General features: G+C 46.2%; 1 long non-coding RNA gene across 1 annotated transcript in view; it reads right to left on the bottom strand.

Annotated features, from left to right (window-relative positions):
* Window positions 1-1,048: 1,048 nt before the first annotated feature.
* LOC146857339 (uncharacterized) overlaps window positions 1,049-26,492 on the bottom strand; it is a 55,077-nt gene continuing 29,633 nt past the window's right edge. Inside the window, exon 3 of the long non-coding RNA XR_014979891.1 lies at window positions 1,049-1,179. This is a non-coding gene — a long non-coding RNA (uncharacterized LOC146857339). The remainder of the gene's footprint in view (window positions 1,180-26,492) is intronic.

Raw genomic sequence — 26,492 nt, 5'->3', positions numbered from 1 at the left:
TGAATGATGCAACGTGTTGCAGCAGACGTGTTGGGAGATTTTTGTCAGCTTACCTATCCACACCAACCACTATACAATAATCGGAAGCGTAACTCTAATGACGGGCCCACAAGTCATTATCACACAGTTAGCAATATCAAAGGTCCTCCGATGAATCTTTGGTAGAGCTAAAAGGGACCAAATAATGAAAGACAGAATGCTATTTCTCCACGAGGACTTACAATAAAGAAATATGCTAAACATTGGTAATTGTAAACATATCCAAATAACTCAGTAATGTAGACAAACACTATTCTTTTCTATTAGTTTTTCTTGTTATTTCATAATATGAATGGTCAAGCACAAATAACATTTAAAATGTCTTTATTCGGTTCATAAAATACAAAATAGATTCACAATAATCACTACAGATCATTTACGAAAACATCAGAACATCAGGTATAGAGGAGTGAGAGAGAGAAAGCATCAGTGAAACAACGATTCACATACGAAATGAAATACTGATGCACAGCGTGCACTTAGTCTGAAAAGCTAACCCCACGGCCATTAGAGTATAGCAAAGGCAGCATCACCAGCCGATGGTGTGCAAAGTCTCTAGGAAAGTCTCTTAGGAACAGCAGGTTCTGCCAGCCAGCGAATCAGGAATCAGCACGGCATGCAGCATACTACGAACGCAGGACAGGTCACCAATCTTGTGAAGGGGCCGAGGAACACTTTCCCACAGGAATCTTAATAGTACGCTACTTCCTTTCTTCAGATAAAATGTTGCATTCTTTCTCATCAGCAAGCCTCTCTGTTGGTTATTCACGATAGTATGACAATCTACTGACAGTGACTTTACTATTATTTTCTAAACACTCTTTGTCTAAATATTGTACAATTTCCAAGAGAGGAAGAGGGAAAGAACCTAGATACAAATGTATACTAAATCTAGCAATAGTTACATTCATGTCATCTACAACCCTCGGCTAGACAGGAAAGAACTCTGAAGACTTTTTAGAAACAAGCTACATAGCTATACTTTAAGGAAGCATTTGTAACAACTGAAGGACAGGAGCACGGAAAGCTCATCCCTTAACAATTCTGATGCCTACATTATTTAAAAAAAACAGAGAATAATTTCTAAAAGCCAACACTACTTTCATGAAGAATAAAGCTGTTTCTTTGTCGTTTATTTATCTGCAGTTAGGAAGACAGAATAATATTCAGTTAGCATTATTCTCATTACGTTGACTAACAAATCAAGTTATTGTGCCTTGTGCACATTTCACATATTATACACTCATGTATTATATATTAGTAGTTCCACGCATTTTAGTAAAAAACATGCAATAGAGTGGATTTCATCGGTCAGATTTTATTCACAAAACTCATGCTCCATCAATCTCCCATCTGATGGTATCCCAAACCATCACAATAACCCTTATCAGATTACTATCTGATAATAAAAATTAGAATGCAGTCTCCATCGTTCGCATCTGTGTTAACCTAACACCCTCTAAGTCTTTCATTACACTATAATAAACACCCTTTCGATCCTCCATTTCTATCTCTTCTCTCTTCCTTTTCTCGCTCTTCGTTTTGCATCTTTTGTTTTATTCTTGCAGCATTTGTAAAGTACAAATACCATTAGTACGCCAGTTGCAAGAGCAACTATTGGTGTTCGTATCCTCCCTAATATTCTGTTAGTAAATGTTGAAAACCAATTACCTATAGAAGACAACCCCTTTCCAAGGTTCTCCCAAGCACCATCAACCTGCAGTTCTACTAAATCATCATGCAATTTAGTAATGTATCCTTCTAGATCTCTACTTTTGTCAGGAACATATGTGCAACATTGTTGAATTTTCAGCATACTACAGTGTCCGCCTTTTTTGCCAATAATACATCTTAGGCAAGTATATTTTGTAAAACCATGGTTCTCATAGCAACCATTTCTGTGTCAATCATCAAATATCCACCAGCAGTTTCTGTTGATAAATGATCAACCACTGTAGACAATTTTCTAATCTTTTGTGAACTTAGAATCACCCCAACTGAAAGTATCAATGCTCCAGAAATATCTCCTACAGTTTCTGCAGCACTCAAACCCCTTTTATTCTGTGTTAGTCATTTTTCATTGGTTCCATGTTTATCATCAATATGATAAATTTTTGGTAAGACTATACCCATATAACAACACTCATACCAATGCGGTGGCAACCTTTTAATAGGCATTTTTACCATACACATAATAAATTCCAGGGAATACAGGATCAGTACCACCTCTTAATCCCCAACCCCCTGTTATAAGAAAAGTATGTTCACACTCACTGAAACCAACAAAATGATTATTATAATCAGTCTTTTATCTAGTAAGCAAAGCTTCCCTCTATGAGGCCAATCCAGAGTCATTGCAGCATAAGTCTCACCCTGTTTGTAATCACTTTCTTTATGTGCCCATGGTGGTTTGCTACTTTTCTGCTCTGCGGCTCTTTGTTTAAAACGTCTACGTCTATCTTTTACTGTATTAATGAATTCTATTTCCACACTATGTAATATACAAATGAGATTATTTCGATGTGCATATACTGTGTCTATTGTTTTAGTAGAATGAAAAAAATCTCCCATGTGCTCTGCATTCCTAGCACTATACACTATATTCATATTCTTTCTAACAGGAACTTCTGAAAAAACTAAGTCAAAGTTTGAATAAAAGTTTTGAAACATCTCCTTCCCATAAAATAGACTTGTTAGTACACTACATGAAATACCATATTATTATTATTATTATTATTAAATTTGTTAGGTGCACAGCTACCCTATTAGGGTTTCCCGGTGCAAATGAGTCTAAAGTTAGACTAAGTAACTAGGCCAATTGCTGGATGAAGAGCCAGGTCTTAATGTCCCGACAGAATTTTAGATAGGATGGTTCCTGTTTCACATGATTGGGAAGAGAATTCCAGAGCTTAGGTCCAAGGTGGTAAACGGTGTTTACTTAGCATGCGTTACTTCGCATGCCATTACTACGCGGACGTTAGTACGCACGCGTTGTTACTTAGAAAACCTTTACTACGCAAGTCGGAACAGCGACTTGCGTTAGGGGGGGGAAGGTGTTGGATTTAAAATCCAATACCTTCCCTAGTGTCTGCATAGACTAGAGTTGGAATAGTAAATGATACTATTCCAACATCCAGCACCCCTTACTGCAATTCGTTGTTCCGAATTGCATAGGAAAGGAATGCGAACTAAAAACGCGGTCGTACTAACGACCGCGTAGTAATGGCATGCGTACTAAACGCATGCGAAGTAACGTCGTATATTCGTCCAAGGTACGAGAAGGAGCGTCCGCCCATTCTTCTCAGTTTAAATCTGGGAAGCGCCAAGTTACCCAGAGTGGAAGAACGCAAAGCACGATGCGGCGTGTAGGGGCAAATGAGTTCACGTAGATACACTGGAGCTGTGCCTTGCTTTATTTTAAAAATATGACAGAGAGCCTTAAATTTGATGCGGCTACCAATGCAGAGCCAATGAAGATTCTGAAGAAAGGGAGTAACAGAGGTTTTCCTTGCAATATGACAGAGAAGGCGCGCTGCAGAGTTTTGGACCATCTGCAGCCTCTTCAAGAGTTCCTTATTGCATCCTAAATAGAGTATGTTCCCGTAGTCCAAACGAGAAATAACAAGAGATTGGACTACGGTTCTTTGTGTAGAAGAGGGGAGCATCCAGATTATTTTCCGCAACCATCTTAGTATGGAAAAACAGGTGCCAACAGTGCTCACTGCATGTTGCCGCATGGAAAGTTGGTTGTCGATAATAAAGCCTAAATTACGGGCTTGGGCTACCGGCTGAGGAAATGAACCCATTTCTTGAGGCCAATGAGAATGGTTCCAGAGATGTTTATCTTTGCCCAGGATGATGATCTCCGTTTTGTCCCCGTTTAATTTTAGGCAGTTGGTATTCATCCATTCCGAGACTTGATGCAAACCACTCCTTAAGGAAGATATCGAGTTGTCTTTAGAAGAAGATAATGAAAAAATAATTTGAGTGTCATCTGCATAGGAGTATAGGGTGAGCCCTGCGTCCTCAACGATGGTAGCAAGGGGACGCACATAGATATTAAAAAGTAATGGACTCAAAGTAGAGCCCCGTGGAACTCCATATGTTAAGGGAAGGTGATGGTAAGTCACCCCCTCTGACATGGACGTAGGTAAATGCATGCACACATAACAATCACTTGCATCCATAGTATCCACATATTCATACAAGAGTTTAGTAAAGACATTTGGGGCCTCATGTAGGTAGCCAAATACCGGTCGGTAACGGCCGATTTTCGGTAATTATACCGTTACCGACCGGTATTTTGGCTATTGGTATGTAGGGGGACAATTATTGGTTTCGGAATTTACCGAATCGGTAAAATTACCGATTCGGTAATAATACCGAATCGGTAATGTTACCGAATCGGTAACTTTTCCGAATCGGTAATTTTACCGATTCGGTAAATTCCGAAACCAAAATCGAGATGTAGGGGGAGTGTGTGGGTGTGTTTAAGAGTCGGTATTTACCACCAACTTATAGTTGGTGGTAAATAATCAATGTATGTGTTTATGCATTTTTACGCGCGTAGCAGTGTGCAATGTCGCATACATACATGCCCTTAGGGCATGTATGTGTGCCACATGTGTACACATGGCCGAATCAGGGGTGCAACAGGGTGTCAATGTGACACCCTGCCACCCTTGCATGTGTTCACCACATTACCGAATCGGTATTTACCGATTCGGTAATGAGGCATACCTTCCCATCAATGGGAAGGTATGCCTCATTACCGAATCGGTAAATACCGATTCGGTAATTACCGAATTGTAACGAATCGGTAAAAAATACCGACTCATTACCTACATACGAGTTACCACTTCTAAAATACCGATTCGGTATCGTTCGGTATTTTAGAAGTGGTAACTGGTATGCTACCTACATGAGGCCCCTGGTGAGAAATCATTAATTGATTTATCCACATGTAAAAAACTACCAGCTAATTCCTTAATAATAGTCTCTGGCTCTTCTTTCAGATCTCTTTTAGCATTAATTGTTACATGCTCATTATTATTAGTAACATTTACTACATTAAAGAACATAAAATATGGAACTACTAATGTTAATCCCAACCATACAATTATTGTTTACATAACACATGCAAAACAAACATTAAGACTTCTCTGCCTAAATATGCCATGATTCCGTTTACCAGTCTCAGATTTAGTTTTATCCACTAAGAAATTCAAAATTAGGCACAGTGCAATTTCTGCTCAATTTGTAATGCTGCACAAATCATCCAAATTTTTTCATTGTTAAAATGTGTTCCCCTATCTGATTCCAAAGAGACTGGGAAACTGAACCTAGGTATTATCTCTCTAAGAAGCAATTTAGCAACTGGTAGACTGTCATTGCGTCTTGTTGGATATGCTTCAACCCAACGAGAAAACAGACAAACAACCACAAGGACATATTTTAGTCCCTGGCAAGGAGGCATCTCAATGAAGTCTATCTGCATCCTTGTAAATGGACCTGCAGCTTTGCCAATTCGTCCCATACTAACCACTGTCTTTCTCCCTTCATTCTGTTGTTGACATACAGCACATCTTTGACAGAGACTTTCTGCAATAACCCTGAATTTTGGGTTAAACCAAGCTTGACAAAACAATCTAATCATTGCATCTCTACCTATGTGTGTTGGACCATGGTAGACACGTGCCATCTGTGATAACAGACTATCTGGCATTACTGGTCTCCCGTCTGTGTAGATCCACAATTCATCATCTGATCTGCGTGTACATCCTGATTTGATCCGCCCATTCTTCTCTGAATCACCTGCTTCTTCCTGTAGTTCTCTCACCTCATCCCAAGTTTCAACAGATGAGAACATCAACCTGCATTCTGTTTGGCCAATTTGATCAATTTGTTGGTCCCCATTGATCGAATATGAATATGTGCATTCAAAGCACAAAATCGTGCAATTTCGTAAACATATCTGTTGCCCAGTGTAACATATTCACAAACAGAGCGATGTGCTGAACATTTCACCACCCCAATTTGTGCCGGTAATTGTAGTGCCATCGGTAAATCTTTTACACACACACTGTTTCTGATTGGTGAACCCAAAGAGGGCAAATATCCATTTTGAGACCACAACTGCCCAAAGTTGTGAACCACCCCGAAGCCATACTGGCTATCAGTGTATATTGTAAGTCTCATTTGTCTTGCTAATCAACATGCTCTAGTAAGAGCCACTAGCTCAGCCACTTGCGCATAACTCAGTCCTTTCACCCATGATGCTTCAATCACATTTGCCACTGTGCAGATTGCATATGCAGCTCGCACACATCCTTCTGAATCTCTTAAACATGATCCATCCACAAACAATACTACATCAGCCTCAGTCAATGGAGTATCCTTGATATCAGGTCTTGGTTTGGTACACAACTCAGTCACATCCAATTAATCATGATCAACGTCATCCATAACCACTCCACAGCCTGGTGTTGATAACAATGTAGCTGGATTCAAAGTCGTACATCTTGCTTTTGCCACATTCTCAGCTCCCAATATCACCTGTTCATATTTTGTTAACCGACTGCTTGTAAGGTGCTGAGTGCGAGTTTGTGTTAACAAAATCTCAACTGAATGTGGCACATACACTTTCAAAGCATGTCCCATTACAATTGACTCACTCTGCTCAAGACTCACACAAGTAGCAGCAACTGCTTTTGGACATCCTGGTAATGCTGCAGCCACTGGATCCAATGAGGCAGAAAAATATGCCACTGGCCTTCGTGCTGTTCCGTGAGTTTGAGTTAGAACGGACAGTGCGAAACCATCACGTTCATTACAGAATAATTCAAACTCTTTGTCAAAATCTGGCATTCCTAATGCTGGTTCTCGATGCAAACTGTATTGCAACTCCAGAAATGTTTTCATGCCTTCCACATCACGATGTATTGGATCTGTTACATCTTTGTGTGTCAATCTCTGCAATGGCTACGCTATCAGCACGAGATTCATAATCCACTGCCTGCAATATCCAACCATTCCCAAAAACATTCAAACTTCTTTCTGTGTTTTTGGCGGATTCATTCGCATAATAGCATTGATCCGATCTTGAGAGACTTTCCGAATTCCCTTTTCAATGACATGAGCTAAATAAAGAACTTCTTTCTTACAGAATTGCAGCTTCGCTGATGACACTTTATGCCCACCTATTGCCAAACGAATCAGTAGAGCAATTGTATCTGTCACACAGTCTTCTCTCGTCTTCGAAGCCACCAAAAGGTCATCGATATATTGAACCAGAACGGAGTCTTTTGGCATTACCAATTACTCTAGACATTTCTTCAGTATCTGATTGAAAATTGAGAAGCTCTCAGTATACCCTTGAGGAACTCGGCATCATGCCAAAACACGGTTCCCGAGCCAGAACGCAAATAAATATTGGCTATCTAGATGTAATAGTATCGAAAAAAATGCTTGATAGATCGATGATTGAAAACCACTCTGCATCACATGGGATTTGATATAGGATCACAGCTAGATTAGGTACAATTGGACAGCAAGGTATAACAATTTTGTTCAGCTTTCTCAGGTCCTGTACAATCCAATATTTCCCATTTGGTTTGCAAATTCCCATTACAGGTGAATTGCATGGACTTCCAAGGATTTCTTTTAGTATTCCATGCTCAATCAGCATATCAATCACAGGTGTCACTGCTGTAGTCGTATCAGGACTCATCCTGTACTGTTGTATTCTTGGAAATTCTGCATCTGGCTTAACTGTTATTTGAATTGGTGCAACTCCTTTCGTCAACCTGATATCTTACCCTGTAAAATCCCACGCATCAGACAACACCGTTTCTCTCAACCCAACAGGCAAATTGTTCACCATAAGCAATGGATACAACTCATTCACTTATATTCCCTGCCTTGACATTTTGAAGATCACGTCCTCATCTTTTGTATGAAATGCTATTCCATTTGGAGTACAATAAATGGAACAATTCATTTTGCACAAGTCCCTACCTAACAAATTAACTGGACAAGTATCACACACCACAAATTTCTTTAGATCTTGGAAATTTCCTATTTGAACGTTCATTGGTCTTGTCACTGGCCTTTTAATTAACTTATTTGATACTCCCACAACTTGGGTATTTTCTCCTGAAGGGGTAGGTTTGGGATTGCCACAGTTCTCACAGTGGAACGGGTAGCACCAGTATCTACATGGAATGTAATGGCATTACCATCAACCTCACCATCCACATAGGGACCTGTCTGATCTACCTCTAGAGATGCGCCAAGAACGCACTCTTCCTCTCCCCTCAGGCACTGACATTGTGAATTCTCTGAATCATTCTCTTCTGTCTGCATTAAGTATTGTGAAGCCACCTGCACATTTGAATTCACTTGACAATTGGTATGAAAACCCACATCCGTATTGTACCTTTGCATTTGACTATTCACATCCTTATTTGGCATAGGAGCTTTTGGTATCTGTAAACCTTGTCCTCCATTATTTGATACCTGCATTTGTGAATTCTGATTTTGCATTTGAATCATCTGCGCTCTATTCATCTGTGCCTGATTCGTCTGCACCTGATAACTCTGATTCTGAATTTGCATTTGGTCACCATTTCCTCCCTGTCCTGTATTATTTAGCAGACCCTTACACTCGCGTCACCAGCATCCAAATTTTCCGTAAATATGACAAGGAGACTTATTTTTCAATTCCTCTTTATCTTTGACAGTAGCTCTACTTCTCCCTTGACCCATCGGGATCACTTGCGTCACCGTCTTGCCATTTGAAACTACACCTTTCATCCCAGTAGTAGTCTGACAATTGTCCTGAAAATCATCTAGTGAATCCACACTCAAGTATCCCACTTTCTTTGCTGCTTTTATCTGGGCCAACATTATTTTTTCCTTCAGTTTCTTGTGTCTCATTTCTATGTCATCTCCACAAACTTCGCATAACGAAGTATTTCGTCAACTGATTTACTTTGCCAACAAATCAAATGCTGCTGAATCACAGAACTTATATCGGTCACAATTCATATACGAACCTATAAACAAAGTGTCCCATATCTTTCTCTGTGATATTTCTATACCACTGTACTGTTGAAATACTTGAAGAAGCCTCTCATAATATGCATGCACTGATTCTTTTAATTTTTGAGTAGTTCTGTCTATTTTCACCCAATCTGTTTCTTTTGGAGAAATTTTCCCTTTCAAATATGTAATGACCTGATTATATTTTTTCATAACCTCTTCCGAAGGTGGCCCAATTTTTCAATCTCTAGGATATTCTTTTTTCGGCCAATCTACAGCAATTTTACGTACAATCTACAAATCCGCTGGGACAACAATATCAAAAAGACCTTCCAAATCAACCCACAAAACCTTTATAACCTTCACGAATCTTTCTACTTGTCTATACCATTCATCAGGCTTTTCTCTCAACCTAGGGAAATCATTCGTAAATAACAATATGTCCTGTCTTGACCAAGGAAAATGTAAAAACCATCTCCTGATGCCTCTCTCATTGGGGATGCTGTAACCACATCTTCTGATGTTGACTCTTTCTCTGCTTATCTTACAGGGCACAATGGCAAAGCAGCTTTCGTTGACACACTCATTTCATCCTTCGTTTTTGTCCATCTTCCTTTCCATCTATCTAAGTCTCCCCAACGTCTTAATGTGGAAATCAGTTCTTTAATCTGTAATTCCTATCAGACGCTGGGATAAAGTAAAGGAGGGAGCTTTTGAATCAGCTTTGGGTCCAGGCCTACTGGGTTAAATTGCGACAACAATACTATAATACAGCATTTTAATAATTGGCTTCTGGGAGCAGCGGATAAGGCTGCACCAGTAAAGTTAGTAAAAATACAGAAAGGGAAGACATCTTCCCCGTGGTATACCCCCGAACCTAAAAGTTTAAAGATTACCTGCAGAAAGGCGGAGCGCCTCTGGAGGATCAATTACGATAATTCAAAGAAAATCTTATACAATCTCTCCATTCAAGAATACAAGGAGGCAATAGTGGCTGCCAAAAAAGATTTCTTCTCAGTTAAAATTAAGGAGGCGGATAATTCTTCCAGAGAACTGTTTAAAACTGTTAATTCACTGATGAAACCCCAGCAAATTAGTATTTTTAAGCCAGACCAGATTTTCTGTAATGCTCTTGCGGAACATTTTCAAGAGAAGGTTAAGGGAATTTATGACAAATTTGCAAATACAACACAACCTCTGGATACGCCAGTGTCCCCTACACAGCTTTCGAACAGGCTGAGTAGTTTTCAGCCGATGAGCAAAGAGGAGATTAATGACATCTTGGTCTCTCTGAAATCCGGAGCCCCGACCAACCCCTGTCCACCCTCTTTTATGCACCGAGCAGCCGATCTGATTTGCAATACCTTACACCTATTTTGAATCAAATTATAACATCTGGACAGTACCCCGCTATCTGGAAACGGGCGGCTATCACTCCCCTTTTAAAAAAACCTAGCTTGGACCCGGCCAATGTTAATAACTATCGCCCCATTGCCGGCCTTCCTTTTGCAGCCAAGATTTTGGAGAAGTATTTGAAAAAGTGCTCACAGCTTATTTAGACACTAACAGCTTGTTATACCCTTCCCAAAATGGCTTTCGGCCACGACATTTGACAGAATCAGCTCTGGTTAAGGCAGCCGAAGAGATCCGTAGAGCAGTAGATAGCGGTGGAAAGGCAATTTTAGTACTCCTTAGCCTGTCAGCCGCCTTTGATACCGTCAACCATTGGCTCTGGCGCAGCGGCTGAGGGAAATTGGGATAGGAGGAACAGCCCTGACCCTTCTGGTATCCTTTCTCAGTAGCAGGGAGCAGAAGCTGTTTTGGGAAGGTATGACATCGGATGATTTCCTCCTTCCTTGTGGAGCCCCACAGGGGTCAGCCCTATCTCCCACACTGTTCAATCTGTATGTGACACCTTTAGCTGATCTCGTCAGGAAACATGGCTTTGTCTTGGTCTCGTATGCTGATGACTCTCAACTTGTCCTAGCTACCAACAATAAGCTCGGAGCTATAGCAGGCAGATTTCATTCTTGCCTTACAGAGATCATGTCCTGGATGGGTCAGAATTATCTAAAAATAAATACAGATAAAACAGAAGTGATGGAGTTTGGGCCAGGTTTTCCCCCGTGGAATAAATCATGGTGGCCGGATCAGGCTGGATTATGTCCGTCCCCAGTAGAGAAGGTTAGAAATGTGGGCGTCCTCTTTGATAATAAACCTAATCTGGGGGCCCAAGTGAACAGTCTTGTGTCTTCCTGTTTTTTTCTCTTGAAAACTCTGAGAAAGGTTTTTCCTTTCATACCATTAGAACTCCAAAAAACAGTGATGGTGGCCCTGTTTCTCTCTAAGTTGGATTATTACAATGCCTTATTTTTGGGGATCGATAAATGTCAACTGTTGAAGCTGCAGTCATTACAGAACGCAGCAGCTAGGCTGCTGCTGGGTCTAAATAGAGGACAATCAACTTCAGCAGGGATATGATCTCTTCATTGGCTACCTATAAAACAACGTGTAGAATTTAAGGCGCTTACTTATGTGCAAAAGGCAATTTATGGCGGCGCCATGGAGGACCTAAAGAATCTCTTTGTACTCTATGTCCCTGAACGCCCCCTTAGATCAGCTATGCAGGGTCTTGTTAGAGTCCCAAAAATCAGAAGAGCACGCTGGGGGGGGGGAGGGGGGGGGGGGGGGGTCGGACGATCACATATTGTGCTGCTAGACTGTGGAATAACTTGCCTCAGGCCATGAGACTGCAACCCGACCTCCAGGTTTTTAGGAAAGGATTAAAAACTCGCCTCTTTGAAACCATATGAGTGATTTCCCTTATGTTCCCTGCTACTACACCTCAGCGCCAAGACGCCTCGGCATTCGAGCGCTTTAGAAACACATAAACATAATCGTCTCCCTGATACATTCAAATTCTCCAAATCCTTGTCTGTAAATTCCAAACTGTATATCTTTTGTAAAGCTTTGGACTTTTCAATATCAATTCCATACATCTGTGCAACTTCAGCAAAAGTCTCATGCAAGCTTCTTGCTTTTCTCGTAATATTTTTACATAAGAATAACAACTCATCTTCCTGATATTTACTCTTTCTGGACTAATTGTACCTGCAATCATCTCTTCCAAATCTCCTTTCAATGTATTCACATCTATGTATGCATTTTTATTTTGACCAATACAACCAGGAGCTATCTCTCTAATCCAATCATCTAATTCTTCTGGCGACAGACCCAATGATCTCTGTAAAATTTCACTTGTTTCACTTCTTGACCTATTACGTGTCTGCGCATTAATTCTCCTCTCTACTTGCATCAATCTCTTAGGGTTAAGATTTATAACTCTGTGAGTAAGTAGCGATTTGGGCTGTCTGTCCCCTCCCTTTAACAGTCAAAAGTACTCTGGAGGTTTATATAGGGGTTGTTAAGTTTTTGTTATCTTTATTTTTATAGTCAGGTTTGCACATCCCAATGAGTCTTGGGTACAAACACCTGGTCTCAAAGTCGGGGTTGTCAAAATTAAAGCCAGGAAACTGGGAAAACAAAGGTAAACAAGGAAACACAGTCCACATCCACTGGTGGTTGTTCTCTCCCTCTCTTGCTGGTCTTGCCTCAACCTTGCTTCTAGTCATCTTGAAGGAGGAGGGGGAAAGGGGTGCCTGGTTAGAAAATTGGATGAAATATACAGAACATGTGGGTAATTTGGAATTTCCAGTGTTAGAAAACCCCGGGCAACCGGGTTAGCAGTCACCCGGTTTTTCCCAGCACAAGGGGTAGCTTGGCTCGAGCGGTCGGGGGTCAGGCACCGTGTTAAGCGTACGTCACACCCTCACAATAACCATGCGTGCATCCGTTCCAAAAACGACACTACACCGTAAAAATTTATGAAAATATATCTGTGTTTATCTTGTTTTCTCTTAGTTGCAGGTTAAATAAATAATAACACACTTACAGTACACAAAGCTTCTTCTGTAAAAAGGGTAGGTCAAATAAATAAGCTCAGATCATAAATAATCAATGAATAAATAGATGTGCATAAAATACATAGGCAAATAAATACTGTGAGGGAATAAATACTGTGAGACAATAAATACTGTGAGACAATAAATAGGATAAATACAAAGAATACAATACTCTCAATAAATATAAGCCATCAGTACACTTTCAAATCAGGTCACATTTGTGAGGTACTATGGGTTGATTTGGCCCAATCACAGCTTGTGGTTATGTGGATGGCCTGAGGGTGTCTCACCTAGCTTGGATAAGGCTGAGGCTAAAACTGAGGTAGATCAAGGGTAATCTAGGAAACTGGCTCTCCCAAACTACACAACCCCTCACACAGGTCACTGTATCAGTCTCAGTCCACCCCTGGCACTCCCAGGCTGGTCCTAACACCTCTCTAGCCCCTAGGATGGTCTCTCAGGGCTCCACAGGGCCTTAGGCGCCCTCTATTCCACTTACTGCCCTCTTTATGAACTTCCGACTCCGCCGGAGTTGTGTCGACGCCGTGAGGCGGTTCCGGTTCGATGTCGCTAGCCGGCCTCGGCTCGATGTCAGTTCTTGTCGACGCCGTGAGGCGGTTCCGGATCGATGTCGGCGGACGGCCTCGGCTCGATGTCAGTTCCTGGTGACGCCGTGAGGCGGTTCCGGATCGATGTCGGCGGACGGCCTCGGCTCGATGTCAGTTCCTGTTGACGCCGTGAGGTGGTTCCGGATCGATGTCGGCGGGCGGCCTCGGCTCGATGTCGCTGGGCAGCCTCGATTCGATGTCGGTCTCCGGCGTCACAGGGACACGATCTCCCTACTTCCGGGTGTCTCCGGAGTGCGACCTCCACTCCCGACCTCCGGTGCTCTTCCCTTCAGGTTCCGGCGACTCCGGAGTGCGATCTCCACTCCCGACCTCCGGTGCTCCTTTCCTCAGGTTCCGGCGACTCCGGAGTGCGATCTCCACTCCCGACCTCCGGCACGATTCACCTCGGTCTCCGGCGACTCCGGAGGGCGGACTTCACTCCCCCGTCGACGCCGCACACTCGACCTCAGGTGACTTCCTCCTCGACCTCTGGTGTCTCCACGACCTCCGTCGGCGCCCTCTCTCGACCTCTGGTGGCTCCGGGTACGACGGTTGCTTTCCAGTCAGCGCCGCTTCTTCACCTCCGGCCCCAGGTCTCTAGGCTTCTCGGCGTCGGACTCCAGGAAGATACCAATAGACAGGTCAGGAACTTGCTGTTCTTTACTTCCAAGGCCTGTTCCGGCTGTTCAGGTCCTTGAGTTGGTTCTTCTTGACTTTATCCCACACAGGGCTCCAGGCTGGGCTCAGTCAGTAGGGACTAGTATCAAGGGTGGGTTTCTGGACCCCACTCCAGGCACAAGTTTCCACCCCTGCTGCCTCACTCCTTCCTCCTTCAGTGTTGTGCTGCTCTCCCTTCACCAGTCAGGTGCCAACTGCCTACTCCAACTGCCAACTCTGAGCTGGCTTCCCAACATTCTAAACCTGCCTCACACTGTCACAGGGTTCTAGAATGTTCTGGAAGGTACTAGTAGGTTCCAGCTATGTCTCAGGTGACAATGGGTGGCCACCATTTTGTGTCTCAGGCCCTCAGACAGAAGTTCCAGGGGTAGGGAAAATGGCTCCCTGACCCTGCATCAACACTAAAAAGTCTGGTGGTTCCCAAAAAGGAAAAATACTAACAGAGTTTGAGGCAAAAGTGGGACAAAATAAATAATGATGAGGAGGGACCACCCAAAGGGCTGACAGGTCTAACACGCGTCCCCCCCAGCTGAAAGTGGGGAGAGCTACCCAACCCCTTGGGAGTTCTCATCACTAAGGCGGAAATACCTTGAGAGACCGTCTGCATTGGCGTGGTCCACTCCAGGCCGATGTTCCACCTGAAAGTCCATTCCCTGTAGGGAGATAGACCACCTTAGCAACTTGGGATTCTCCCCCTTCATCTGCATCAGCCAACGAAGGGGTTTGTGGTCGGTCTGAACTAGGAAGTGCGTGCCAAACAGGTATGGCCGCAGCTTCTTCAGAGCCCATACCACTGCAAAGTCTTCACGCTCTATTGCACTCCACTTCTGTTCCCTGGGAAGTAGTCTCCGGGATAGGAAGACCACGGGTTGATCCAGACCCTCTTCATTGAGTTGCGATAACACTGCCCCAATGCCATGTTCCGATGCATCCGTCTGGACAATGAACTCCTTGGAAAAGTCTGGGGCCCGTAGGACCGGGGCCTCGCACATGGCTTGCTTCAGTTTTACAAAGGCCTGCTGACAAGCCTCCGTCCAGACTACCCGTCGAGGTTGTTTCTTGGACGTAAGCTCCGTGAGGGGGGCCACAATGGTACCGTATCCCTTCACGAAGCGGCGGTAATATCCGGTGAGGCCCAGAAAAGCTCGGACCTCAGTCTGAGTCTTGAGGGGTTGCCAGGCCATGATGGCCTCGATCTTCGCCTGGAGGGGTTGCACCGCTCCCCTACCCACCAAGTGTCCAAGGTACACTACCGTCCCCTGCCCGATCTGGCACTTGCTGGCCTTGATCGTTAAACCAGCTTGTCTCAGGGCCTGGAGAACAGCTTGCAGGTGACGCAAGTGATCCTCCCAGCTGTTACTGAAGACGGCTATGTCATCCAGATAAGCAGCAGAGAAACTCTCCATTCCAGTGAGGATCTGGTTCACCAGACGCTGAAACGTGGCAGGTGCGTTCTTGAGCCCAAAGGGCATCACACAGAACTGGTAGTGGCCTTTGGGCGTGGAGAAGGCTGACCTTTCCCTAGCTCCGTCAGTCAGAGAGATCTGCCAGTACCCAGAAGTAAGGTCAAAGGTATTTAGATATTGGGCAGCTCCCAGCCGGTCAATCAATTCATCCGCCCTTGGGATCGGATGAGCATCAGTCTTGGTTACTGAGTTCAGTCCCCGGTAGTCCACACAGAACCTCAGTTCCGGTTGGGCACCCGGTGGTGCGGCTTTTGGTACTAGCACCACCGGACTGGACCAGGGGCTGCTGGAAGGTTCGATCACTCCTAGCTCCAGCATCTTAGTGACTTCACTGTGAATGCTGGCCTTCACCTTGTCTGACATCCGGTAGATATTGGACTTCACAGGTGGGCTGTCTCCTGTGTCCACATCATGGACGCACAGGTGAGTCCTACCCGGAACAAGGGAGAACAACGAAGAGTACTGTCCCAGGACCTGGCGGTAGTCCACCTGCTGTTCAGGAGTTAGAGATGGGGAGAGAATCACTCCCTCCACCGACCCATCCTTCTCTTGAGACGCAAACAAATCGGGGAGAGGCTCGCTTTCCACGTCCTCTGCTCCGTCAGTCACCATCATCAAAATGACTTCGGGCCTCTCGTGGTGGGGTTTGAGGCGGTTGGCATGCAGCACCCGTAGGGGCTGACGAGGGGTCTTAAGATCCACCAAGTAGGTAGCCTTACCCTTCTTCTCCAATACCTCAAAGGGTCCTGACCAGCGATCCTGGAGGGCGCTAAGCTCTCCTGGTTCGATCACCCACACCTTCTGGCCAGGCTCCAATTCCACCGGGTGAGCGTTGTGGTCATACCACGCCTTCATTACTGCTTGGCTGGCCTCCAAGTTGTCAGAAGCTTGCTTCCACAACTTAGCCATTTGGCTTCGGAAGGCCAGCATGTAGCTCACCACGTCCTGGGGAAGTTTTCTGGGAGTTCTTTCCCATCCGTCTCTCACCAGGCTGAGAGGTCCACGCACAGGGTGCCCATACAAAAGCTCGAAGGGGCTGAAGCCCACTCCCTTCTGTGGCACTTCCCTGTAGGAAAACAATAGACAGGGTAGGAGGACGTCCCATTTCCTCCGCAGGCTTTCAGGCAGACTTCTGATCATGCCTTTCAAGGTTTTGTTAAACCTCTCCACCAGACCATTGGTCTGGGGGTGGTAAGGAGTTGTGAACCGGTAGGTCACTCCACACTCCTTCCACATGGCCCGCAGGTATGCTGACATGAAGTTGGTCCCCCTGTCGGACACAACTTCCTTGGGAAAACCCACTCGGGTAAAGATTCCCATCAGGGCCCTAGCCACAACAGGTGCTGTAATGGTCCTTAGAGGTATAGCCTCTGGGTACCGTGTGGCATGATCCACCAGAACCAGGATAAACCTGTGACCAGCTGTAGTAGGCGGATCTAATGGACCCACAATGTCGATGCCAACCCTTTCAAAGGGGGTGCTAACGACAGGAAGTGGTTCCAGGGGAGCTTTCAGCTTCACCCCTGTTTTCCCACTGGCTTGGCAAGACACACATGTCCGGCAGTAGGTGTCGGACGACACTTTCATTTGAGGCCAATAAAAGTGTGGGACAAGACGGGCGAAAGTCTTGTCTTGCCCCAGGTGTCCTGCCAAGGGGATCTCGTGAGCCAATTCCAGTAGGAAGGCTCGGTAACGTTGAGGGACTACTAAGGCTCGTGACGATCCATGTAGGGGTGCCTTGGGTTCACTGTAGAGGAGGCCATCCTCCCAGTAAAGGTTGTAGTTCCCCTCAACGTTCCCTGCTGCCTGGGCTTCGGCCTGTCGCTTCAGTCCCTCAAGGGTAGGGCACTCCCTCTGGCCCTTGCAGAATTCCTCCCTGGTCGGCCCTCCCTCCACGTGCCACTCGGCCGGGATGGGTAGGTCCTCCAGTTTGGTAACATCCCCCACCGCGGACTCCTGGTCCACCACCTCCGGTGGCCTATCCGTCACACGGGGCGCGGATGCCGAGGCAGGCTCCTCCTGTCCTCGGTTCTTCCCTTGGTCGGCAGCCGGCTGTGCCTTTGTTCCAGGCTCCAGTCGAAACAAACTCCCTCTCCGGGTAGTCGCGGACCCTGTGCTAACACAGGCCCAGTCAGGTGTACCCAGCATGAGTCCGGTATTCCACCTCCTTCCAAGCATTGTGCTCCATGTCATTCCCCAGTAGACAATCGACCGGCACGGCAGGGCTTACGGCAACTCGAAGTGAACCTGCAACCCCCTCCCATTCAAAGGGAACCTCGGCCACCGGATCGTGGCCGGTTCTGCCGTCAGCCATCGCGGCTGGGTGGAGTACATCGGGAATTACCTGCTCTGGAGACACCAGTTGGCTACGTACCATAGTCATACTGGCTCCTGTGTCTCTCAGAGCCTCCCCTCTTTGGCCGTTGATGGTGACCCACTGGCCATACTTTATGGTATTTGCGGGCACCTGGATCTTAGGAACCATCTCCCGTTCTCCCAGGGACACTAAAGTGACACCCGCCCACTCCCTTCCCTTAGTTAAGGGCATCTTCTCCCCGAGCACTACACTAGCTACTCCGGGGGCCTTTCCTCCAATGGGAGGGGGTGGTCTTTTCGGGCACTTCGCATCTCCCTTATAGTGTCCGACGCCACCGCACTCGAAGCAATGGACAACCCTTGGCTGCTGACTCTGGCCAGGATTAGGGTTTCTGGGTGGGTTAGCCCTAGGGGTGAATCCTGTTCCCTTTCCTTGGAAGTTATTTTGGGGGCCTTTAGAGAACTCCTTTTTCTTTTCCCCTCCCTCTTTCTTCTGGGGGGCGCCCTGTCCGGCCTTTTGAGTATCCCCTCCAGTCCCCCTTGTGGACACCCGGGTACTAGCCCAAATGTCCGCCTCCTCAGCAAGCTTCCGGGGATTGGTCAGCTTGCTATCCACCAGGTGTTGACGCAGTTCAGGGAAACATTTTTAGAGCAGGTGTTCCTTCAACATTAAATCAAACAACCCCTCGTAGTCCCTCACCTCACTGCCCTGAATCCAACCCTCTAATGCCTTCTTTGCATAGTCCAGGAAATCCACCCAATTCTGTGTGCCCAGTTTGTGGCTACCCCGGAACTTCTGTCTGTACTTCTCGGGTGTTAGTCCAAACTTTCTTACGAGCGCCACTTTCATGGTGGGGTAGTGGGTCTGCTCATCCTGCTCTAGGGCCAATAATGCATCCCTACCAGCTGGAGGCATGTATTTGTACAATCCCCCTCCCCAGTACTTCTCTGGCACCCCATGGGCCCTAAAAAAGAGACCTCATAGGCCGCTAGCCACTTGGCGATATCGTCGCCCGCACTATAGCTAGCTACTATGTCTTTCGGCAGATAGGGTTTGGGTTCCCTGGTGATTTCTCTACCTTCGCTGCCACCACTAGGAACAGTGTGTGCCCCGACTTGTAGGATCTGGAGATCTATTTCCCTCAGCCTCAACTCGTGAGCCATCCTCTGTCCCTCCTTTTCTTTCTCCAGCTCCGCCAACTTCCATGTGAGCTGTCTTTTCTCCCTCCGGTCAGTTAACTCTGCTTCAGATAAGCCACCGCTAGAGACAGTGCTGCCCTTCCTGGAAAGTGTTCTGGGCCCCGCTAACAGGTTCCCCACCTCAGGTTGGTACAACCCAGCCCCCTCGCTATCAGGCTCTCCATCCCTGTCCTCCTGCTCAGCCTTACTTTCCCGTCGTGCCTCCCCCCAAGCCCTCAAGCTGGTCTGGAGTTCAGCCTTCTTGGCACCTGGGGGACAATACACCCCCTCTCGCTGACAAAACTCTCTGAGTTGGGCCACAGTGTAAGTTTCCACATCTTCCAACACAAACTCCATTTTGCCCACTCAGAATAGAAGACAGGTGTTTACAGAAGCTATGCAGGGGGGTACCTTTTGTAATACCTCCTCCCACCACCAGAGTAAATTTGGAAAAACAAAACTCAGAATTAGGAAGTCCGCTTTGAGAAAACTCCCGGTGTAGGCCTATGGACTACCCACAGTTATTGTCGAGTGGACGCAAGCACAGCTCTATCCCACCGCTGAACACCAATTATGTTAGAAAACCCCGGGCAACCGGGTTAGCAGTCACCCGGTTTTTCCCAGCTCAAGGGGTAGCTTGGCTCGAGCGGTCGGGGGTCAGGCACCGTGTTAAGCGTACGTCACACCCTCACAATAACCATGCGTGCATCCGTTCCAAAAACGACACTACACCGTAAAAATTTATGAAAATATATCTGTGTTTATCTTGTTTTCTCTTAGTTGCAGGTTAAATAAATAATAACACACTTACAGTACACAAAGCTTCTTCTGTAAAAAGGGTAGGTCAAATAAATAAGCTCAGATCATAAATAATCAATGAATAAATAGATGTGCATAAAATCCATAGGCAAATAAATACTGTGAGGGAATAAATACTGTGAGACAATAAATACTGTGAGACAATAAATAGGATAAATACAAAGAATACAATACTCTCAATAAATATAAGCCATCAGTACACTTTCAAATCAGGTCACATTTGTGAGGTACTATGGGTTGATTTGGCCCAATCACAGCTTGTGGTTATGTGGATGGCCTGAGGGTGTCTCGACTAGCTTGGATAAGGCTGAGGCTAAAACTGAGGTAGATCAAGGGTAATCTAGGAATCTGGCTCTCCCAAACTACACAACCCCTCACACAGGTCACTGTATCAGTCTCAGTCCACCCCTGGCACTCCCAGGCTGGTCCTAACACCTCTCTAGCCCCTAGGATGGTCTCTTAGGGCTCCACAGGGCCTTAGGCGCCCTCTATTCCGCTTACTGCCCTCTTTATGAACTTCCGACTCCGCCGGAGTCGTGTCGACGCCGTGAGGCGGTTCCGGTTCGATGTCGCTAGCCGGCCTCGGCTCGATGTCAGTTCTTGTCGACGCCGTGAGGCGGTTCCGGATCGATGTCGGTGGACGGCCTCGGCTCGATGTCAGTTCCTGTTGACGCCGTGAGGCGGTTCCGGATCGATGTCGGCGGACGGCCTCGGCTCGATGTCAGTTCCTGTTGACGCCGTGAGGTGGTTCCGGCTCGATGTCGGCGGGCGGCCTCGGCTCGATGTCGCTGGGCAGCCTCGATTCGATGTCGGTCTCCGGCGTCACAAGGACACGATCTCCCTACTTCCGGGTGTCTCCGGAGTGCGACCTCCACTCCCGACCTCCGGTGCTCTTCCCTTCAGGTTCCGGCGACTCCGGAGTGCGATCTCCACTCCCGACCTCCGGTGCTCCTTTCCTCAGGTTCCGGCGACTCCGGAGTGCGATCTCCACTCCCGACCTCCGGCACGATTCACCTCGGTCTCCGGCGACTCCGGAGGGCGGACTTCACTCCCCCGTCGACGCCGCACACTCGACCTCAGGTGACTTCCTCCTCGACCTCTGGTGTCTCCACGACCTCCGTCGGCGCCCTCTCTCGACCTCTGGCGGCTCCGGGTACGACGTCTGCTTTCCAGTCAGCGCCGCTTCTTCACCTCCGGCCCCAGGTCTCTAGGCTTCTCGGCGTCGGACTCCAGGAAGATACCAATAGACAGGTCAGGAACTTGCTGTTCTTTACTTCCAAGGCCTGTTCCGGCTGTTCAGGTCCTTGAGTTGGTTCTTCTTGACTTTATCCCACACAGGGCTCCAGGCTGGGCTCAGTCAGTAGGGACTAGTATCAAGGGTGGGTTTCTGGACCCCACTCCAGGCACAAGTTTCCACCCCTGCTGCCTCACTCCTTCCTCCTTCAGTGTTGTGCTGCTCTCCCTTCACCAGTCAGGTGCCAACTGCATACTCCAACTGCCAACTCTGAGCTGGCTTCCCAACATTCTAAACCTACCTCACACTGTCACAGGGTTCTAGAATGTTCTGGAAGGTACTAGTAGGTTCCAGCTATGTCTCAGGTGACAATGGGTGGCCACCATTTTGTGTCTCAGGTCCTCAGACAGAAGTTCCAGGGGTAGGGAAAATGGCTCCCTGACCCTGCATCAACACGAAAAAGTCTGGTGGTTCCCAAAAAGGAAAAATACTAACAGGGTTTGAGGCAAAAGTGGGACAAAATAAATAATGATGAGGAGGGACCACCCTAAGGGCTGACAGGTCTAACATCCAGCAAATGGTAATTTTAATACTAAGGGGTCTATTAGGATGTAGGGGGGGATCGCCGCCACCCGCATGGCAAAAAGTTGGGGGCAACCATTAGTCAGATTCCACCTTCCTACAAGGGCACAATCAGGTCTCAATCTCTGACCTATACTAACAACAGGGAAGAGTGTTCCCATCACCTGTGCCTAGGTGCCAGGAGAATTCAGTGCTTTGGGGTGGTGTGGCCATTAAACCCGCCCACCAGCCCCAAAAAGAAAAGAACCCTGTTTGGGGCACTTGCCTTGACCCACGACCCTCCTGGGCCGTGGGGGTGGAAGTCACAGCCTCCCCTTCCACTATTGGAGTGCTGGACTCGAGCGCGTTGCTCCTAGAGCGGCCGTCTGTTGTTCCTCCTTGACAGCTGGAAATGATCCTCCGGTCTCCTCCCTCTTGTCAGCTTCACTCTTCTCCTCGCCTTCCCTGGGTTTGGTGCTTTGCGTCCTCTGTGGTTCCGCCTGGCTGTTCTCTGATTGATGGAGGTCCATCGCTGTCCAGTTGGACCGCTAGACCATCTACCCTGTTTCCGGCCTGACACATGGCGATTCCGGTGTTGCGGGAGGGGAACCCTCACAAACTCGTTTTGGTGTCTCATTCCTTTCTGAAACATCAATCAATTGTTCCACTTGTCCGGTGACTACACTCACATTCGTACCACTATTTTCATTTATTCTTACTACCTCTTTATTATCTGTGTGATGATATTCATTACTCTTTCCTGGAACGGTTAAACCATGTACTTGAGTAAGTCCTTGCTCATTATACATTGAAACTATAGGACCAATTGTCACTGGAACTGACAAAACATCTGGGTTCATTATCTTGTTCACTTTTACTAATTCTTCTCTATTTACATTTTGAATCTGACTCACACCTTCAGGTAATCTATTTATGGGCTCTTCAATCTGAATTAAAGACGCACTTGGTGAAATACTCAAAATACTTGCACTCGTATTTATATTAATCTGTTCATCTTGATATGGTGGTGGTCTGTTCATTAATAATTAATTCAGAAAACCCTCATCAAACTCATCTGTACTATTATTTATATTAGCATCCTTCTCATGTGATTCAATATTTTTCATTTTCTCCTTATTCCTTTTCTCCTTCAGTCGACTCAACTTCTCTAACTGGAAACATCCTAGTTCCTTCCACAGTATCTCTTCTGTACATTTTTTTCCCGAGTATCCCAGTTTGCTTCAGAATACCTACTCACTGTATTTGTGTATCTATTCTGTTGTCTGATCCTTTCTCTTTTATATGCTTCATAATCCCACTCTTCAAGAGCTTCGTACTGCATAGGTCTTGGATTTGGACTCAAATTGTCCATTCGTCTCCTCAAATTTTCTAAAACCTTAGGGGCCTATTAGGATGGCGTTGCTGGGACCGGCTGCCAGTGTTGCGGCGGTCCCGCACCTGCAATTAGGATGCCACCGCCACCGTGGGCGATGGGCCCCCGAAAGCACAATCGCATTCCTTTCCGTGGCTGCTTCCCGCTGCTTTCCTAATATGGATGGCGGTGTCTAGCAGACACCGCCACCATATCAGGCCCCTTTTCCGCCCGGTCACCGGTGTGACCGGCTGAAAACCGGTGGACGGTCTTTCCATCCACCGGGGTCCCCCCGCCATACTAATATGGTGGGGGGAAATGGGTGGCAGGCAGGGTGTGTTGTAGGGCGGATCGCCACCGCCATGCGGGTGGCGGCGATCCCCCCCTACATCCTAATAGACCCCATAGTATTAAAATTACCATTTGCTGGAAATTCCAAATTACCCACATGTTCTGTATATTTCATCCAATTTTCTAACCAGGTACAAGTATGGTATCCCCTTTCTATTGCCATAAATGATGCAGGCGTACCTTCGGAGCTATAGAAACTCCTTCTCTAATCACTATTGGCTGATCTTTGCTAAACAATATTTTCAACAATTTAAATATCTAAATATTTTCTTTTTAAATCTGTAAAGTACGTATTAGTAAATAAATCTGCAAACTCCCTTCCGTGTTATGTTTCTTCGCGACTCACACTAACTAACCTATAGCAGTGTGGCACTTTTAGTGACGTGTACTCACCACTGTCTCTTTGTTATGTCAGTACTAGTCCTTCTACTGACCCTTCATTTACAAAAATCAGCGTCAATGTCTTTTCAAATCTTTTAACAAACAATAACGAACTACATAAACACAGCTTGTCTGCTCCACTAAAAGAAATACGAAAGTATTTCATGCACTCTAAGAAATTCTACACTCCAGCACAACCTCGACCAGTGTGATTATGCTCTCTTACAAGTGGATAAATCTCTGGACTTCCCCAGTTGCGCTTCTGAAGTGACCCAAATAAATCTCCACTATTTCATTCAGCAAAAATTTCCCTGTGCAGTAACTTTCAGTTTGATGACCGCCTAGTACAACATCAACAGCAGACAAAGCACATAAAGCTTAGTGTATGCATCACTAAGACAGCCCTTAGGGTTATCCTGGGATCTCAGGCCAACAACGGACCCACTAATTCCATTGAGATTTAACAAACCTCAACGTGACATAAAGGTATAAAACTAACATATATCATAAACTGTTTAAATCTGTCCTGTCTTTAAACTCCGTCTCTTCATTACCTAGTATTTTAGTCTAAACTAACCATCCGATGCAACTACCAAAAACTGATGCAGCTGAAGCGTTGGGAGATTTTTGTCAGCTTACCTATCCACACCAACCACTATACAATAATCGGAAGCATAACTTTAATGACGGGCCCACAAGTCATTATCACACAGTTAGCAATATCAAAGGTCTTCCGATGAATCTTTGGTAGAGCTAAAAGGGACCAAATAATGAAAGACGGAATGCTATTTCTCTACGAGGACCTTCAATGATGGTCATTGTAAATATATCAAAATAACTCAGTAATGAAGACAAACACTATTCTTTTCTATTAGTTTTTCTTGTTATTTCATAATATGAATGGTCAAGCACCAATATAAATTAAAATGTAATTATTCGGTTCATAAAATACAAAATAGATTCACAATAATCACTACAGTTCATTTACGAAAACATCAGAATATCAGGTATAGTAAGGTGGCGGCCGCATAGACGCATTGCGGCGGAGCTCTCCCAAGGTCTCTAACACCCCCCTTGCTTCCGCTGTCACAGCTGAGTTACCTGCCATTTTCGCTTGTGCGAACGGCTGGTGCTGTTCTCATCTTGAGAGGCTGCAGCATGCTGGTTGGATCCCCGGCACAGGGAGAGCGCAGGATTAGGAGCTGGTGTCCTGCTGTTCTCAAGCCTAGAGTGCGACGGTGTTTTGGTGTCCTTGGGCGGAGGGCGGAGGGCGGAGCTCATCAAGGGAGTCCCCCGATTGGTGGCTGGCCTCAGTTTTGGAAGTGCCTGGGTGGCTGCATGCCCCAAAATGCCACCAAAACCAGCAAAGGTACATGTAGGAGAGTAGGATCTGCTTCACATGGGAACCCCCACTTTTTGCTGGTGTTTCACTGTTTTTCGAACTTAGTCTGGCTGTGGCCCTGCTAATCAGGACCCCAGCCTAGCTGCTTCCTCTCTAAAATGGCTTCCATGTACATTAGGTACATTTCTAATTGGATTCTGGAGTGCCTTATAAGCCCCTAGTATATGGTATACTATGTACCTAGGGCATAGGTACCTCAAAGGCCTACCAGGGGCTGAAGCATGCTTTATGCCACCCCTGGGAAGCACTCCAAAATGACACCACAGGTCTGCTACTGCAGCCTGGGTAAGGTGGTGCCTGCTTGGTTTTTATGTGAGAGGGTTCCCCTGCATGAGCAGAGCCCCTATGCAGCGTTCGGAGTACCTCCTCAGATGCTGTGTTTGGTGCAGCCTGACTATATACTCTTAAGTGCATCATAACCTCGCGGTAAATGCTAACTTTGGACTGGCTGCACGGAAACATGTCGTGTTTGGTGTCAAACACTTTGGAATACTACCCCCCCCCCCCCCCCACCAGTTCTGGCGGCGGGGGTAGCATTCCACCCTTCTAGAGGGAGAGACATGTTCACACTGGTCTACCCGGTAAAGACTTTCTAAAGTCCTGGCATCACAAAATGGATGCCACAGACACGGGTCTGGCCTCCTGCTGCTGCCCGAAACTCCGGCAGGGGAGGCCTGGACAATAGGTTTCCTGTCACAGGGAGGTGTAACCACCTCCCCAGACAGGCAGATGTGTATTGGGGCTGGACAGGAGCACTCTCTAGTGCTTTGAAGTCCTGCACTGGGGGCACACTTGGTGTCCCTGTGCATAGTCCAGTTCAAGCCGGTTGCAGGGGCTACCTGACCCTGCTCTGGTGCGAAACTGGACAAAGGAAATAGGTGTAACCACCCCTCTTTCCAAACCCTCCCATAGGTGGGTCCCTAGAGTATGTCCAGCCCCCAAACTTAGTATAAGTATGGGAATCCAGTCCTTACAACTTTAGAATACCCTGGACGAAACTCTGCAACATATATCCTGGACCTTCGACTTTCTATTTCGACTAGAAGATGGATGAAATCTCCCTTGGGGTCAAGGAGTGACTT

Source organism: Triturus cristatus, chromosome 3_2 (genome assembly GCF_964204655.1).
Source record: "Triturus cristatus chromosome 3_2, aTriCri1.1, whole genome shotgun sequence".
NCBI classification, from domain to species: Eukaryota; Metazoa; Chordata; class Amphibia; order Caudata; family Salamandridae; genus Triturus; species Triturus cristatus.
The sequence above is the reverse complement of the archived record's forward strand: the minus strand, read 5'-3'. Positions and strand labels throughout refer to the sequence as shown.